Source organism: Euphorbia lathyris, chromosome 5, assembly GCF_963576675.1.
Source record: "Euphorbia lathyris chromosome 5, ddEupLath1.1, whole genome shotgun sequence".
In the NCBI taxonomy this organism is placed as follows: domain Eukaryota; kingdom Viridiplantae; phylum Streptophyta; class Magnoliopsida; order Malpighiales; family Euphorbiaceae; genus Euphorbia; species Euphorbia lathyris.
The window spans coordinates 2,690,989-2,709,614 of NC_088914.1; the positions used below are offsets into that span (position 1 = coordinate 2,690,989).

Below are 18,626 nucleotides of genomic sequence, written 5' to 3' on the forward strand. Positions count from 1 at the left end.
TGTTGTCTGTATCTTGACTGGCGCCACTGTTCTATAAATTTTGACTATCGTCTGGAGTCATCTCTCTGGACGAGGTTCACTGTTTGGTAAAAACGCAGGCTGAAACAGACTGCGAATCGGAGGGTTGTGCACTTGGTAATTAATTATTTACTTTTTACCTTTACGTCACTTCGTACCTTTTTCTCTTATTATGATAATGCCATTTTCACCCTTATAAAAGGGTGGCGGGGTTCATTTTAACCCCACCCCTTCTCTCTCCTCTTCTCTTTCTCTCTCTAACTTTGAGCATTTTTTGCGATGGTGTCGAGCAAATACGATGGCACGAAGGGTATGGAGGTGGTGTTTGAGGACTTGACTAGCATCGTTCCTTTCCAGAACCCCGCTTCTCATCTAAGTCGGACCAATGTCAATCGGGTAAGTACCTCTTTGCTTTTTATTTGTCAAGACTTCTAGGTTTTAGCAACCCCATTTGAACGTTAACATTTAAACTGCTTATGAGTCCTTTAATTAGAAAACGCGAATCTTTCATGCATGTGAACGACACTTTATGATTTTTGGAAAGAATATGAACTTTATACATGTGAATAGCAAAAACCGTGTGAATAGTAAAACGTGAATAGTGCATGTGAATAGTGAAATAACGTGAATAATGTACATGAGTAGTAAAAATGTGAATAGTGCACATGAATAGTAAAAATGTGAATAGTGCACGTGAATAGTAAAAACGTGAGTAGCGCACGTGAATAGTAAAATGTGAATAGTGCACGTGAATAGTAAAAAAACGTGAATAGTGCACGCGAATAATACTAAACTCTTATAAAAAAACTTGAATTGGATTAAGTTCCTCGCAAGCACGCGGGAGAGTGGAACACCAAAGAATAACGAATTAAATTAAATCATATACGAATGATCCTACGCACGAAACTCTAAAGAACGACGATCTTAACAAAAAGAACTTTTAAGTTAAATTTAGACGGAACTTAAAGAATAACTAGTTAGACTGAATTTCTATCAGACGTATATAGAAGTGAGGCCCTTAAGGAATAATGACTCTAGCTAAGTCCTGCTGTTTCTTCTAGGTTATTGCCACCTCGGGATCCACCGAGGGCATCCTGTTAGGCATGAAATTGACTTAGTTTAACATGATATTTACATGGGGTTTGGGTGCGTTATTATGTCATTTAATAAGAAATACGGACTAATTACTGTCCTTGTGCAGATAACCAAATAAAAATGCTGAACTCGCTGGAAACAGCTTGTTTCGCTAATGTCAATGAGGAGTGGAGCCTTACTTGCATCCAGCGGTCAAACGCCGGATTATCCAATGACGGACAGCGACAGATCGTTGGTGGCAGTGGCAGGAAAGTGGCAGAGCGGCAGGTGAAAGTGTGTGGCGATGGGATCGCCTAAAGAAGCAAGATGATTTGAAGTCTCACCCCCTTGAGTGTTCAAGGGTTAATCTAAAGTTAATCATTTTAGTTTATTTTAATTGTAGTAGGTAATTGACTTAGTTTGTAGAAAAGGGTACGAAAGTTGTACCGATTTTGTGTGGTCTCTGTCTTTTCCCTTTAAATAGGAAAAGCAGAGAAGGTTTAGAGATCGGATATTTTGTTAGTTTTATTTTTTTAGACAAGTAGAATAGAAGAAAGAAGGGAGCTCCCATGGAGTCTCAAGCTGTATCAGGAATCCTCTTCTGCTCACTGCTCGATATGAGTGAGTAGACATTTTGAACGGGCACGGCTTGGCCGGCCCGGTGATGTAAGCTTTACAACATATTTATGAATATTTAGTGTTTGCCAATGTTGTGGTCAATGAGGATTTAACTTTCTTGCTCAAGCATGTATGTATGTGTTAGATGAATGATAGGACACTGCTTTCATCTTCACCGATATCTCTATTGATCTCCCAACTTCGAAGCTGACAAGTTAGAAGGTTGTGTCAAGGGTTTTCTCATCTAGAAATGCAGTTTTGCTCTTAATGCTAGAAAGAACGTATCTTTAGGATGCTAAAGATGTTAGTAAATCTTAGGAGTTTGAGAACACACGACAGTTGACTCAAACTCACTTCAAAACTGATACTTTGGCTTCATTGGCATTGTCTTTTATTCATGGAATGTTGTAAGATGTAGCACACCGTGTTCAGTTATGTCGAAGCCTGTTCTATTCTCTAAAATCTTTACAAAGTAATCTCATTTCCTTGTTTTATCATTCTGTCTGAGTCATCAAACAACCAACATTAAACACTCAACCATAAAGGAAGACACTGTTGCGACACACACTGTTTAGCAACGATTTCGACTATTGATTTGAATCACAATCCATGTGGAGACGATACTCACTTATCACTTTATTACTTGTATCTAGTGCACTTGCTAGAGTCTCATCAGAGGACAACAAGTTTTTGGCGCCGTTGCCGGGGATTGAGATCAACAAATTTATAGCTGAAATTTCTTAAAACAGGGTATTTTTAATATGTGTGTTAAGGCGTGCAGGAACAAAGAAGTTATTTTTCGTTTATGTGTAGAGCTGCATCTCCTGTTTTTCCTATCGATCTCGAATTAGAGAGAACGTGTAGACGAAACAGAGCGGGAGCTCGACGTGCTAGACAGAGAGAAAGAAAAAGAGAGAGAAGAATGGCTGGAAGGGAAAGACCAGAACAGCAAGTTCCACCAAACCAAGAAGAAGAAGGAGAAAATAATAACCCTCCTGTTATGAGGATCAGAGATTGCTCTAGGCCAACTACCAAGGGACACTCGTCGTGTATCGTATTGCGCAACGAAGGGAACAACATGTTCGAAGTAAAAAGGTCCATGATACAAATGATCCAAGCCTCGGTGCAATTTAATGGGTTTCAATCTGAAGATCCTAATGGGCATCTTCAAGAATTCATCACCTTATGCAACACATTCAGGTCGAACAGAGGTGTCTCTGATGACGTGATCAGATTGAAGCTGTTTCCTTTTTCACTAAGGGATAAAGTAAAAACGTGGCTGCGAAACTTACAGCCTGGAACGATCACGAGTTGGGAAGAGATGGCAAGAGCTTTTCTGATGAAGTATTTTCCGCCTCGACAAGCCATCAAGCTACGAAATAAGGTGTCACGCTTCATACAGGACGAAGATGAGTCGCTGGCTGAAGCATGGGAAAGATACAAGGAGCTGCTCAGAAGGGTGCCAAATCATTGTATCCATATGTGGATGCAAATGCAGAATTTTTACAATGGCGCGACCAACGTTTACAAAATCCAGATCGAGTCTATCGCGAATGGTAACCCAGAGGATCTAGAGCCACAAGCTTTATATGACCTAATAGAGAAAGTGGTCAGCACGAGTTACAACTGGCATTCGTCAAGAAGTGAAGGAAAAAGGACAGGAAACGAGGATGTCGTGTCAAAACTAACAAGCCAAGTAGAACAGCTTACTCGGCAGCTGGGAAAGATGAATGTCTCGTCCATTCACAATGAACCTCCATTTAGTGAACCACCAATGACAGTTGTGGTTTTTGCGGAGGAGCTCATTTCAATATCAACTGTCCTGGAGTTAAGCAAGGAAAAGGCACACAGGCTGAATGCGACTACACAGGGTACAATCAGAGGAATCAGCCCAACCGTTATTCTAACACCTACAACTCTGAAACCAGGAACCATCCAAATTTTGGATGGACCGGTCAACCAGACCAGCAGGGACCACCATAGTATCATGATCATCCGAGGTATCAACAACAGCAAGGAGGACATTACCAAAGACAACCTCAGCAGCATTATAAGCAACCTGTGCCACAAAAGGAAGAAGTCCAACCGGATATGAAAACAATGATGATGCAGTTCATGAAAGAGACGCAGGCATCGATCAAAAATCTGGAAACACAAGTCCACCAGATCGGCGGATCCACATCAAAAGGAAAGGGGATAATGCTGAGCAATACTGAGCCAAATCCTAAAGGCGACGTCATGGCAATCACCTTAAGGTCTGGTAAGGAAACTCAACCATTAGTTTTATCTAATAAGGATGCTGAGCATGCAGGAACATCCAAAGAAGCTGAAGTAGAACAGGAACAAGCTGTTCCTGGTAACGAAGAAACGAGGAAGGCTAACCAAGCAAGTAAGCCAGATCAAGAGGAGGAAAGAGCATGTAAACCACCACAGTCGTATATCCCACCTGTGCCATATCCAATGCGGCTAATCAACAAGAAGTTGGAGGAGCATAATTCTAAAGTGTTGGACACTTTGAGGAAACTGCATATCAACATACCTTTTGTGGAAGCACTGGCGCAGATGCCAACATATGCAAATTTCCTCAAAGATATCTTATCAAACAAGAAGAAACTAGAGAACATTTCCATGATACAACTCAACAGAGACTGTTCGTCAATACTTCAAAACAAGCAGCAGCTTCCAAAGAAGCTAAAAGATCCAGGGAGTTTCTCGATTCATTGTTCAATTGGAAAACTAACTATTGAAAATGCACTTTGCGACCTAGGAGCTAGCATAAACCTAATGTCGTATTCTGTATATGCAAAACTCGGGTTTGGAGAACCACAACCCACTCGTATGTCAATTCAATTAGCTGATCGTTCTGTATGCTGTCCTAGGGGAGTAGTGGAAGACGTGTTAGTCCAAGTAGGAAAATTCATTTTGCCCGTTGATTTCATTATAATGGACATTGATGAAGATTTGCATGTCCCTATTATCCTAGGTAGACCATTTCTAGCGATAGGAAAAGCATTGATAGATGTAGGAGAGTGAAAGTTATTCTTAAGGATAAATGGTGAGGAAGTCATATTTAAAATGAATGAAGCGATGAAGCGTGCGAATAATAATGATGACACATGTTGTTTCTTAGATGATTTTCAAAGTCTTACTACTTTACAGGAATAGGACACATTAAAAACTTTATTGGGGAATGAGGTGAACATATGCGAGGGAACAGGCTGTTCCATTGAAAGCAACTTTCCGACACCTCCATTAGACCCTATTGTTCCAACTCATCAAGAACCACTAGAGGTACCAACTGTGCATGTGTCTAAGCCAGAATTGAAGCTGTTGCCTGAACATCTCGAGTACGCATTCCTTGAACCACCCAGCAAAAGTCCAGTCATCATATCATCAAAATTAACTCCTGACCAAAAGGCACAACTAATGGCGGTCTTGCGAAGAAACAAGAGTGCAATCGCATGGAAAATAGATGACATCAAAGGAATTAGCCCTGCAGTCTGTGTTCATAGAATCTTGATGGAAAAGGACCACAGATCAACTGTTCAGCCGCAACGAAGGCTAAATCCTCATATGAAGGAGGTTGTGAGAAAGGAGGTGATCAAGCTTCTCGATGCTGGCATTATCTACCCAATATCTGATAGTGTGTGGACAAGCCCTGTTCATGTTGTGCCAAAGAAAGGAGGAACAACTGTAGTCTTAAATGAGAAGGACGAGCTCGTACCCACAAGAACAATAACAGGGTGGAGAGTTTGTGTCGACTACAGAAAGCTTAATGAAGCCACAAGGAAGGACCATTTCCCCTTACCCTTCATTGACCAGATGTTAGAAAGACTAGCGGGCTACGCATTCTATTGTTTTCTTGATGGGTATTCAGGATATAACCAAATCGCAATTCATTACGAGGACCAGGAGAAAACCACGTTCATATGTCCATATGGGACTTATGCCTATAGAAGGATGCCTTTCGGACTGTGCAACGCTCCTGCCACTTTTCAGAGATGTATGATGTCTATTTTTCATGACATGGTAGAGCGAACTGTGGAAATATTTATGGATGACTTCTCGGTCTATGGACGCTCATTTGATAGCTGTCTGAACAACCTTGAAGCGGTGCTCGCGCGGTGCAAGGAGACTAACTTAGTCTTGAACTGGGAAAAGTGCCATTTCATGGTCACTAGAGGAATTGTCCTAGGGTATAAAATTTCTGAGAAAGGAATGGAAGTGGACAAGGCAAAGGTGGAAGTAATCGAGAAGCTGGCTGTGCCTACAAACGTCAAAGATGTGAGAAGTTTTTTAGGGCATGCAGGGTTTTATCGCCGGTTTATAAAAGATTTTTCAAAGATTGCACTCCCATTGTCAGCCTTACTCCATAAGGAAGCCGAGTTCTCTTTCAATGCAGACTGTTTGAAGGCCTTTGAGCTCTTGAAGACTAAGCTGATCAACTCGCCTATACTGGCAGGACCAGATTGGGAACAACCTTTTGAAATAATGTGCGACGCAAGCGACACTTGTGTGGGAGCTGTTCTTGGACAGAGGATTGAGAAGAAGTTTCGACCTATCTACTATGCCAGCAAGACATTGAAAGAGGCCCAGCAAAACTATACAACTACCGAGAAGGAACTTCTGGCGGTTGTGTATGCTTTTGACAAATTCAGGCCATACTTGGTCTTATCTAGGGTGATTGTTCACACAGATCACGCAGCGTTGCGATACTTGTTCGCGAAAAAGGATGCGAAGACAAGGTTGATCTGATGGTTGCTATTACTCCAGGAGTTCGATTTGGAAATTAAGGATAAAAAGGGAACGGAGAATGTTGCGGCAGATCATTTGTCAAGGATAGATCACAAAGGCAGGTTTGAACAAGCAGAAATCGTTGAAAGGTTTCCTGATGAGCATCTGTATGCGGCACAGTCTGCGCCATGGTTCGCCGATATAACTAATTACCTTGCAACTTCGCTCAAACCACACAACCTATCCACGAATCAAAAAAGGAAGTTTTTCTCCGAAATCAAATATTACTTTTGGGATGACCCTTACCTTTTCAGGTTGTGCACGGACCAAATCATTTGAAGATGCATATCGCAAGAAGAAGGACAGGATGTCCTAAGCCACTGTCATAACCGTGAAGCCGGAGGACACCATAGTGCAAGCCGTACCGCGAAAAAGGTTCTCCAATCAGGTTTCTTCTGGCCCACTCTTTTTAAGGATGCTAATGCATTCGTTGAAACTTGCAATGAGTGCCAACGAACTGGGAACATTTCGGCTCGAAATGCTATGCCCCTAAACAACATAGTTGTGTGCGAAATTTTTGACATCTGGGGCATAGATTTTATGGGACCATTCCCAACTTCCTTAGGAAATAAATACATCTTAGTGGCTGTGGATTATGTGAGCAAGTGGGTCGAAGCAATAGCTAGTCCCACCAATGACACCCGCGTGGTAGTCAAATTTCTGAAAAGGCTGTTTGCCAGATTTGGGGTCCCGTGAGCGATCATCAGTGATCAAGGGACCCACTTCTGTAATGCGAAATTTGAAAAATTAATGGGAAAACTTGGAGTCTCACACAGGGTTGCCACACCATACCATCCACAAACCAGTGGACAGGTGGAGATCTCCAATAGAGAAATGAAAAGAATTTTAGAGAAAACTATCGGCAACTCTCAAAGGGATTGGGCAAACAAGCTCGATGATGCTCTATGGGCATATCGTACTGCTTATAAAACACCGATTGGAATGTCTTCGTTTCGTTTGTTATACGGGAAATCTTGTCACCTGCCGGTGGAAATGGAACACCGTGCATTTTGGGTGTTAACATTTTTAAATTTTGAGACGTAGGCTGTTGGTGAACAGAGAAGTTTACAACTGAGCGAAATGGAGGAATTCAGACTGTTCTCGTACGAAAATGCGATGAATTACAAAGCCAGGACCAAGCAGTGGCATGATAAAAAGCTCATGAACAAGGTGTTTCATGAGGGACAAAACGTCCTGCTGTACAATTCATGATTGAGGCTATTTCCAGGAAAGCTCAAGTCAAGATGGTCAGGACCATTCATTGTAAACCGTGTATTTGCACATGGAGCTGTTGAAATTTTCAAATACGGGGGTGATCCTTTTAAGGTAAACGGGCAAAGATTAAAACCATATTTAGAGAATGATCACACAAGGAAGATCGATACTGTTCACTTCCAGGATCCCCCAGGTCCGTAAAAGTACAGGAACAGGGTGTTCGCTACAAACACCAATTGTAGCACAAGTAACTTTGCATGTAATTGATTTTTTATTTATTTTAATTTTGTGTCAAATATGTTGAATTTTGTTTCTTGTTGATTATCTTCTGCTCAGGCACAATTGTAAAACCCAAAACCCATTTCAATGGGTGTGGTAGTACAATTGTACCTGGTTAGTGGGAAAAGATTTTATCGAGGAAAGTAGGTTGGTAGAAAAAATTCACTAATGTTGAAAAAAGTGGAAACGTCCACTCCTATACTCATAGGCACTCTTACAGCCTATTTTATCCTCGATAAGATTGAACGGTTAGGGGGCAATAAATTCTCAATTCAAATCGAGACCGTTCATTGCACCTCGTTCTAATTCGAAAATACGTGCCCTTCCGCCAATCTGTCCAGGTGGCATAATCATATTCGACCTCTCAATGATAGATTGGCGAAAAGACGTCTCTTCTCCCCTACTTAAAGAAGGTTTATCTCATATCAGTTCGTCATTCACCATATTTCTTTTCTTTTCTTTGAGATTTCTTTTCGCACGGCCAGTTCATGATCTGTGCCCTATACCACTGGAAAACCCTACTTAAACTGGAAAGCGAAATGAGAACCCGAGGCTCGGGCAAAAACGTGAAAATAGAGGGGTCTTCCAAGAAAGAGAAAGCAAAGGCAAAGATGGTTGAGCCGAGCACTGTAGCTTTTGTTCCGGACGAGAAGCTGGTCAAGAAGATCTCCCAGTTCAAAGACGCAACTGTACAAGCGTACTACGATGAGTTAGCTAAACTTCAGTTCGGACCCATCCGAACAGTTTGCTGGGAAACCCTAAGGCGGGTAAGGCTCGAAGATCGGGTTCGCACTCTCATGAAGGTAGGACACTTTGAATGCTTCTTTGAGATGAAGGAACCTGCTTATCGAGAACTAACACTCGAGTTCTTGGCCACTTTTAAGCACAATGTGGAGATAACCGATCCTGATGAAGAGGGAAAGTTTTGCTTCAGACTCATAGGTCACTCCTAGAGGCCTTCACTTAACCTGTTTAACTAGATGTTAGATGCTACTGATGATGACGACCTAGAATCCAAGAGCTATAAAAAAGCATTCACCACGACGCCTGATGTTTTCGACCCTGTGTCTTTATGGGAATCACTTTTCGGACAGAAAAATTAAGACAGTAGTTCGTCCAAGGCATCCAATATCGATGATTATGGTGTTCGGTATTTGCACAAGTTGATCTCCGGTACAATCTTCGCCCGGGAAAACCAAGCCACCATGCCACATGCAGATCTCACCGCGTTGTGGAGTATGGCAGTTGGTCCTAGAATGAATTTGGGATTCTGGTTCGGCGAGTACATCAGCGCTTTTTGTAAGAAAAAATCGTCGATAATCTATTGTGGGAGCATTGTCACCAGGATTACGGAGTCGATCGGGGTCTTTAAACCAGAAGACCGATCTCGTCTCACGATTGTGAATCACCCTGACCCAATTGACCTCAAGACCCTCCAGAAGATGCTGTTCGGCAAACTGGTGAACGGAAAGTGGGTATGGATGTCTAACTTTGTTACATCTAGGCAGACTGAGAGTCGCAAGAGGAAAAATGAGCCAACAGTGTCTGTATCATCAGAATCCGAGCAAGCCGAGAAGCCAAAGGACCTGGACTTTTATACGAAGTGTGCAAAGCTGTCCAGCGAGGATATCATGGGTAACTTCATCACCTTGTTTGCCCATAATACTACAAACCGCGAGATGATACTCGCCCTGGAGCAAAAATACGCGGCACAACAGGGCGAGATTGAAATGCTCAAGAGCATTTGTGTTGAAGAGCATGCTAAAGAAAGTCCCTCTGGTTTCTCTGTGAAAAGTCCGGTAAGACAAGTGCCCGAAACACCTGCCAGTGCTAATGTTAAGGCTAACGCTGCTGCCTCCTCGAAAGAGGAGGGTATTCCTGCCCCTGTGGATAGAGAGGTTAACTCCTCTCTTTCCCATTAGGCCCGATCTGTCCTAATATTCGCTGTCCTAGCATCTGGTAACCTCTAACACCCTTACTCTATCACGTTATGGTCCGCCTATTTTGTTGTCAAATTATCTACAATCTGCTGCCGTGATTAATAACATTGAGGACAATGTTTTGTTTTCTTTTGGGGGTGGGGATTGTATGCATCACAATTTATGCGGAAATAACATGATAAATGATGTTAATCTGTTTGTTTAAATTAGTAATTTGATGTAGAACAAATACCCCTTGAGAATTTTTGTGCACATCTTTGGTAATTATTGTTTGTTTCCATTGTTTTCTCTCCGCTTGTGTATGTTCCATCTAGGGAATTGTTTGGTGTTAAGTAGGAATCGAAGAACAGACTGTGCATGTTATTGGTGTTATGTTGTGTTACTTGCTTATTTGCACTTCGTGTTCCCTAATTCAGGAAGTTCCAAGAATTTTTAAAATTTTAATTCCTCTGTCAAAATTAGTAATCATGGCCTTACTGCATTTTCCCCAAAAATAGTGAGAACTTGAGCGTTATAATGCATCTATAGTATGCATTGAATTTTTATGAGTGGGCCAGCACTCACTATCTTTAGGGAGAATTTGCCTTGGTGCCCTATTGAAACGGTGATTGGTTCTGACTTTCATAGGAGGAAAAAGGCATTTAGTTATTCCCTCCGCTACACAAAAGGCACCTGTGCTATGCACCCCAATTATTAGGATAACCAAGTCGAGCCATGACCTGCTCTTTCTGAAAAACCACGAATGATAGCCCTCTCCCTTCACTTATAACTCTAAAATATCCCTGAGTTCTGTCTTATGCTTCGAATAGCCAATTGTTTAAAATAAAAATCATGTGCTTAAGTTATGCGAATATAAGCAATTGAGCAAACATTGCTTAAGGAAAAGATTGAAAGAACTGGGGAATATAATGTGGGGAGGAAGGAAACTTTATTAATATTCAAAAGAGTACTGGGTTATGAGTGAACAGGTTGTGTAGATAAAGTGTGTGTAAACAGCAATCATTATAGGCTGCAGATGTTAAATAAAGTGCAAAAAGACAGAATTCATACACTGAAATAGCTTTTCACTGTCAAACCTGAGCCTAAGCCTAACATTACAACCTTTATAAAGTCCTTTCGACTATGTCTGGAAGAACTTTGACCCATAAATTCGGGACCAATAGGCAAACTCGCACCCTAAGGGTATGGTGTCTGAGCTGAGGAGTGAAATCGCATTTGTTTTCCTATGGCAAGTAGATGCTATGCGAGAGTGGGTGAATTATTCCACCCCTTAGTGAGGCATGTATGGCAGTTGGTAACTCGTTGTGAAAGAGGAAGTCTAAATTTTAAGATTTGAGGAATTTCTTGAACATAAAGGACACAATTTTTAAAACAAGTTTTTACTCTTCGATGAAACCTTAGCATGCATCTGTTCGTTTCCTAATTATGCCAAGCGTTCTGTGTTTCTGTATTCCTGTTTCTCATTCTCTGAAACTAATTTCATTCCTAACTCCTTCTCTGACTCTTTCTTACAAGGTTGCTTGAGGACAAGCAAAGGTTCAATTTGGGGGTATTTATTAGGCATGAAATTTACTTAGTTTAACATGATATTTACATGGGATTTGGGTGCGTTATTATGTCATTTAATAAGAAATACAGACTAATTACTGTCCTTGTGCAGATAAGCAAAGAAAAATGTTGAACTCGCTGGAAACAGCTTGTTTCACTAATGCCAATGAGGAGTGGAGCCTTACTTGCATCCAGCGGTCAAACGCCGAATTATCCAATGACGGACAACGACAGATCGTTGGTGGCAGTGGCAGGAAAGTGGCAGAGCGGCAGGTGAAAGTGTGTGGCGATGGGATCGCCTAAAGAAGTAAGATGATTTGAAGTCTCACCCCCTTGAGTGTTCAAGGGTTAATCTAAAGTTAATCATTTTAGTTTATTTTAATTGTAGTAGGTAGTTGACTTAGTTTGTAGAAAAGGGTACGAAAGTTGTACCGATTTTGTGTGGTCTATGTCTTTTCCCTTTAAATAGGAAAGGCAGAGAAGGTTTAGAGATCGGATATTTTGTTAGTTTTATTTTTTTAGACAAGTAGAATAGAAGAAAGAAGGGAGCTCCCATGGAGTCTCAAGCTATATCAGGAATCCTCTTCTGCTCACTGCTCGATATGAGTGAGTAGACATTTTGAACGGGCACGGCTTGGCCGGCCCGGTGATGTAAGCTTTACAACGTTTTTATGAATATTTAGTGTTTGCCAATGTTGTGGTCAATGAGGATTTAACTTTCTTGCTCAAGCATGTATGTATGTGTTAGATGAATGATAGGACACTGCTTTCATCTTCACCGATATCTCTATTGATCTCCCAACTTCGAAGCTGACAAGTTAGAAGGTTGTTTCAAGGGTTTTCTCATCTAGAAATGCAGTTTTGCTCTTAATGCTAGAAAGAACGTATCCTTAGGATGCTAAAGATGTTAGTAAATCTTAGGAGTTTGAGAACACACGATAGTTGACTCAAACTCACTTCAAAACGGATACTTTGGCTTCATTGGCATTGTCTTTTATTCATGGAATGTTGTAAGACGTAGCACACCGTGTTCAGTTATGTCAAAGCCTGTTCTATTCTCTAAAATCTTTACAAAGCAATCTCATTTCCTTGTTTTATCATTCTGCCTGAGTCATCAAACAACAAACATTAAACACTCAACCATAAAGGAAGACACTGTTGCGACACACACTGTTTAGCAACGATTTTGACTATTGATTTGAATCACAATCCCTATGGAGACGATACTCACTTATCACTTTATTACTTGTATCTAGTGCACTTGCTAGAGTCTCATCAGAGGACAACACATCCATTCCTGGTACGCTTTGCTTCCTACGACGGTTAGAGTCCGCGTGCGGGAATTGGGCTTCAAGCCCTTTATTCTGGCGCTGGCCCATGCCAATGGCATGTGTGATAGGTGTGTCTTGCGCGACCTCTGCGAGAGATGGGTGGATTCGACCCACACATTTCATCTTCCGTTCAGGGAGATGACTATCTCACCCCGGACTTTTCCTTACTGACTGGATTACGAGGTAGCGACACATCGGTCCCCCTTTACTACAATATGGTGCGTCCTGAGGTTGACCTTGACGAGATGGACGTGCTGATTGGTCCCGGAGTCTATACAGGCGTTAGATCTACCCCGGACTGCTGAGTCATCGAGAGTTTTGTGATCGAGATGACACGGACAGGGCTACTCGTAGCTTTCTCCTATATGCTCTAGGCGAGACAGTTTTCCGTACCCAGAGCGGGACTATACACGCGGGCCTTCTCCAGGCCTTTCGGGACCTAGATACGGTGTCCTCCTATGATTGGGTCGGAGCTAGTTTGGCATACCTATACCGATTCCTGGACCTGACTTGCCGGAAGCGCAAGGACTTCGGTGGTTATACTTTCGCCCTCCTAGTGCGTTTTCTATCCCTAGCTTGTCTTTTATTCTTTTCACGACTTCCGTTTCTGATGCAGGTTTTTATGAGCAGGTTTGGGCTTATGAGAGGAGGATTCTCTCGAGTGTCCATAGGAGCAGTCCGCGCAGGGCTACGCTTTCGCTTATGGTGAGGTGGAGGGACTTTGATTTGAGCGCCGAAGGGAGGCCGACAGTGGCACGATTACTATCATGGATTGATACACGGAGCCTGGGACAGGTGAGCGTCTCTTGACTATGCTGGATTTTTATTCGTTCTTGTCTAATTTTCCTTGCATTTCAGATCTCCTTTGGATGGGACGACCTCGACTTCGGTCCTGATTACGCATATGTTACTCACATCCAGAGGCAGCAGTGCGTACTTACCGGCCCGTGTGTGCGAGCGTGGTATTTGGGTGATCGGAGCTTTACCGAAGCCGACGTCACCTTTTGGACTCCGGGCGAGATCCCCGTTTCCATGTTCGTGGTGAGGATTATGCCCCTGCAGACGATACGTCGTGACCTGATTCGCAGATTAGCGCCTCAGGACATATGGACCCGTGCGAGGGGTCGAGCTCGCTATTTATCGATGCTCCTGACTCCGAAGGTCCCTCTGAAATCGTGATGGATGTTGATCCTGCGGATGACGTGTTCTCGATGGCGGCCGTTGCTGGGGTTTTTGGCCTTGAGGTGGTTCCGGTGAGTACTCGGCTTTGTTTATTTTATTTGTGAGATGGTTAGGTGTGTTCATTGTTTTGCCTTTGTTCGCAGGAGGGTTCTTTGAGGAGTGCTCGGACGTCGAATTTTTTCGATGATACCCGAGCCCGGACATCAGGAGCGTCGCCTACGAGTGAGCCTTCATACTATGCGGGCGAGTCTTCGGGCACCACCCGACCCAAGCAGCTTTCCATAGGTGTGACCTTCCCCGCCCCTCGGAGAGAGTACTCAGTGATCCGCTATGGCGAGGCGGGCGTGGCCTATTCCGGCGTCGAGACTGCCCCTCTAGTCTTTACCTTGATAGTGCCTTTTGATCCCCTTTATTATCTCTATGCTTCGAGGGAGACATGCACAGATTTCGTGGGGTTATCTGATTACTTCCGGGAGCAGCTCGACCTGCATTGCGCCAGCCACCTGGTGAGTATTCTTATTCTGTAATAGTGTAGTGAAATGTATGCATGTGATGCACATATGTATGTATGACTTCTGTTGCCCTTTTTTATTTATTTATTTGCAGAGAGACATTCAGGCTGTCGGTCAGAGGGTCAGCGAGCTGCAGCGGGACGTCGATGCTCGGGTCGGGCACGTCTACCGGGAGAGAGATGCCAGCTGGGCGGAGAGGATGCGGGTTGAGACAAAGGGTCTTTATGTTACAGAGGAGAGACGCCAGACTGTCAAGGAGAGCCGTCGGACCGCGGAGGAGGGCCGCCGAGGAAGCTTTAGCTGCGGAGCGGGCCTCACATACGAGAGGCTTTGAGGACTCCTGGAATTTTGGGTCGTTTCCTCCTTGATGGGCCCATTATTTGTAGCTTCTTTTTATTAGTATTGCCCTAATGTATACATTGTATGTAGGGAGAGGGGTAGATAGAGGTATAGGCTTTTTATGTGATAGAGATAGGAAATGTATAACTCATGATTTATAATACAATGCATTCAGTCGATTATAACGATTCCAATCACTCTCTTCAAATATATGAATGCCTTTATTTATTTACAAACAACAGAAATACTTAGCCAATTATACATTATTTTTGTAATTGCTCAAGATATAACTACTGTTACCAGGACCCGCCTTTTTTCGGTTTTCAGATCCCAACGATTTTTCAACTCTCCTTTTATTATCCCGAAATTTTCAAATGAGTGCCCTCTTGGGTTTTCACTCATTGGGACGTCTCTTATTGTTGCATAGATCGCCCTTTGCGGGTTTTCAACCTATCGGGAATTTTTTCTCTTTTTTTTTTCTTTTTTTTTTACGAAAAGTATTTCTTAAGCCTATCCAGATTGGTAGGTTCGGAGAACTCCATGCCGTCCATAGTAGTTAGTTTAACCGCGCCTTTGCTCAGCATCTTCACAAGAAACGGTCCTTCCCAATTTGGCCTAAACTTGCCCTTAGGGCCAGTGTGCGTCATCCAGATCTGTTTTAACACCATGTCTCCCTCTTTGATGGGACTGACCATAACCCTTTTGTTGAAGGCCCGGGCCATCCTCCTCTGATATAGTTGCACATGGTAGAGGGCCTTCATCCTTTTCTCATTGACCAACGCCAACTGCTCATACCGTTTCTTCACCCATTCTACTTCAGGGATCTCTGCTTCTACCGCGATTCTCATCGGTCACTTCTCAATCTCGATTGGCAGAACTGCTTCTGCCGCATATACTAAGGAGAACGGCGTTGCACCAGTAGATGTTCTAACAGTCGTGCGATAGGCCCACAAAGCAAGTGGAAGCTGCTCGTGCCAATTCCGGTGCGACTCCACGGTCTTTACGAGAATCCTCTTGAGGTTTTTATTTGCCGCTTCTACTGCCCCATTAGCTTGTGGGCGATATGGAGAAGATCTATGATGCTCAATACCGTACTCTTGGAAGAGACTTTTCACCTCTCTTTGGAACTGGACCCCGTTATCCGTGATCATATGATGGGGTACCCCAAACCTGGTGATTAAGTGCTTTTCTATAAACTTCCTCATCTGCTTAGATCCCAACTTGCTAAACGATTCTGCCTCTACCCACTGGGTGAAGTAATCGATGGCAACTGCGATGAATTTGTGTCCATTTGACGCATTAGGCCTCACCTCACCGATGATATCAATGCCCCAAGCTGCAAACTGCCAAACAGGTGCCAACACGTGCAGTTTCATAGCTGGTAGGTGATGCTCGTAAAATATATAGCAATTAATAGGACAATTGTATCCTATCGCAACAAGTAATATTGTGCTAAGCACGAGATCGAACCACAAAGACTATTTGTTATAATTAGTAAATCTACCTAGAGTGATCTAATTGTTTAGAGGGTTGAATAATATGTTGGGTTTTGAGTAACTAATTAACTAAATTGAAAGCAATAAAGATAACAAAATAAAGTGAACAATTGACAGGGTAGAAGGTGAATCAATGGATGACACAATCTAGGCTGAGGAATCCTTTGATTAAATCCTATGTATGGGTTTAGGGAGTTCAGATTTATGTTTTACCAGTGATTGACGGTAATTGCGCTAATAAGAAAGACAAATGTGTACAAGATTTATCTAACCTATTCACATGAATTCGGGTGACGGCTTGATTAGGCATATACCCTAGGTCATGCAAAACATTAGGTTCTTTGGCAACTAAGGCTAAAGCCGTAGCCCAGCCACAAAGTCGCACTCCTAGTGGTCTCTAGCGAGGTTAGATTTACACAAGTTCAGCATAGATAATTCCATGGTCAGGTTTTATATATCTATAATCCTATTTAGTGTTAGGGTCACAAGCATTAAGCACATTATATACATAAACAGGCTAGTTGATCATTATCAATGTTCATTCTAGCATAAATCCTGTTCCTAACAATTTCTAGGCATTAAGCATGCATAAACTGATCAATCAAAGGTCCTAGATCCCTAATCATACATATTCATATAATCAATTTCATCCCCATCCCAAATTGGATGGGGATCAGTTCATAGACAAACCAATCATAGCAATAGGCATATATGAATAATGGAAAAAGCTTCAATTAAATATAAAAGGAAAAGATAAGAGGGAGAGATAGAAATCCAAAACCCGCTTGTCGATTCTGATTACAAAAATAGAAGATGAGGAGCTTCTCCCATCAATTGTTCTTCAATAAGAAATAAAAACATAAATAAACCTAATCTAGAAAGCAGAAAAAGCTAAACTAAAAGCTAAAAACTACATTGTGGAGGCCGACTTATTAAAAATCTAATCTCTCCCGAATAATGAAGATTAGCTCCCTATTTATAGAGTTAGGGAGAAACCCTAATGTCTCCGGGGGAAAAATAGGCAATTCCAATGCGTTTTAGTGGATTCTGAGACAGATTCGCGCATTTCAGCGCCTCGTCTCGTCGAGACAGGGGCTGTCTCGTCGAGACATGCCCTGTCTCATTGAGACAGGTGCCAGAATGGGGCAGAACTTTCGGTTTTTATCCGTTTTGGTCCCTGAACTTCTAAAAGGTGCTCTGATGGTCCATGGGCTTCCGAAAAGTGCTCTAATGGCCCCTAATGAATCCCAAAAGTGCTCTAACGGTCCCTGAGCTTTAGAAAAGTGCTCTAATGGTCTTGAGAAGTCCGTTAATTCCCCAATGGGCTTGGTCTGATTCGAAAATGCACAAAAAGTCCCTGAAAATCCCTGAAAACATCGAAAATGCCAAAAATAAAGGAAATTGCTAATTTTAACTAAAAACCAACAAAACAATACTAAAATTAAAAGGAAATAAAGCAAAAACGAACTAAAAGGAGCCTAAAAACCCTATACAAATGGGAGCTTTCAGTAGGTAATTATAATCGCCGTGGATTTGACAATCATGGCATTTCTTCGCATATTCGTTACAATCTCTTTCCATGGTGAGCCAATAGAAGCCTTGCCTTACGATTTTCTTTGCTAACACTGCTCCTCCCATATGGGCTCCACAATTCCCGAGTGTACAGACTCCATTGCCTCACGGGCTTCTCCCTCGTCCAAGCATCTCAATTGTAATCCATCGGCGTGCCTTTTGTAAAGCAAATCATTATGGATGACGAACTGCTGGGCTAACCTCCTGATCACAGCCTGATCCCTAAGTTCTGATTCTGCCGGATAAGTCCCGTTTTTCATGAAATTCACAATGTCGAAGTACCAAGGCTTCTCGTCAACTCCTAAGACCATTACATCTTCATAGCATGGTTTGTGGGACCTTTTTAGCACCAAAGGATTTGAGGCAAGATTCCTTGGATTATCCTACACCGACACCAAAGTGGCCAAAGCATCCGCTGCTTGGTTCTGTGCTCGAGGAATGTGATAAAAGCGGCACTCGCTGAATCTCTGCGCCAACCCCTCCAGTTGGTCTAGGTATAGGCGCAACCTTTCTTCCCTTACTTCCCAATTTCCCTGCGCTTGTTCGATAATTAGCTTTGAGTCGCCCCAGATTTCAACATACGATGCTCCCAGCGCTGCTAACGACTCTAACCCGTAGATGCATGCTTCATACTCGGCCATATTATTAGTGAGAGGGAATGATAACTTCTTTGCCATTGGGATCCTTTCTCCTTCTGGTGAGTTAAGT

The 18,626-nt window shown here is 42.6% G+C and overlaps 1 pseudogene; it reads left to right on the forward strand.

Annotated features, from left to right (window-relative positions):
- LOC136229429 (uncharacterized) overlaps positions 1-18,626 on the forward strand; it is a 113,669-nt pseudogene that overhangs the window by 34,143 nt on the left and 60,900 nt on the right.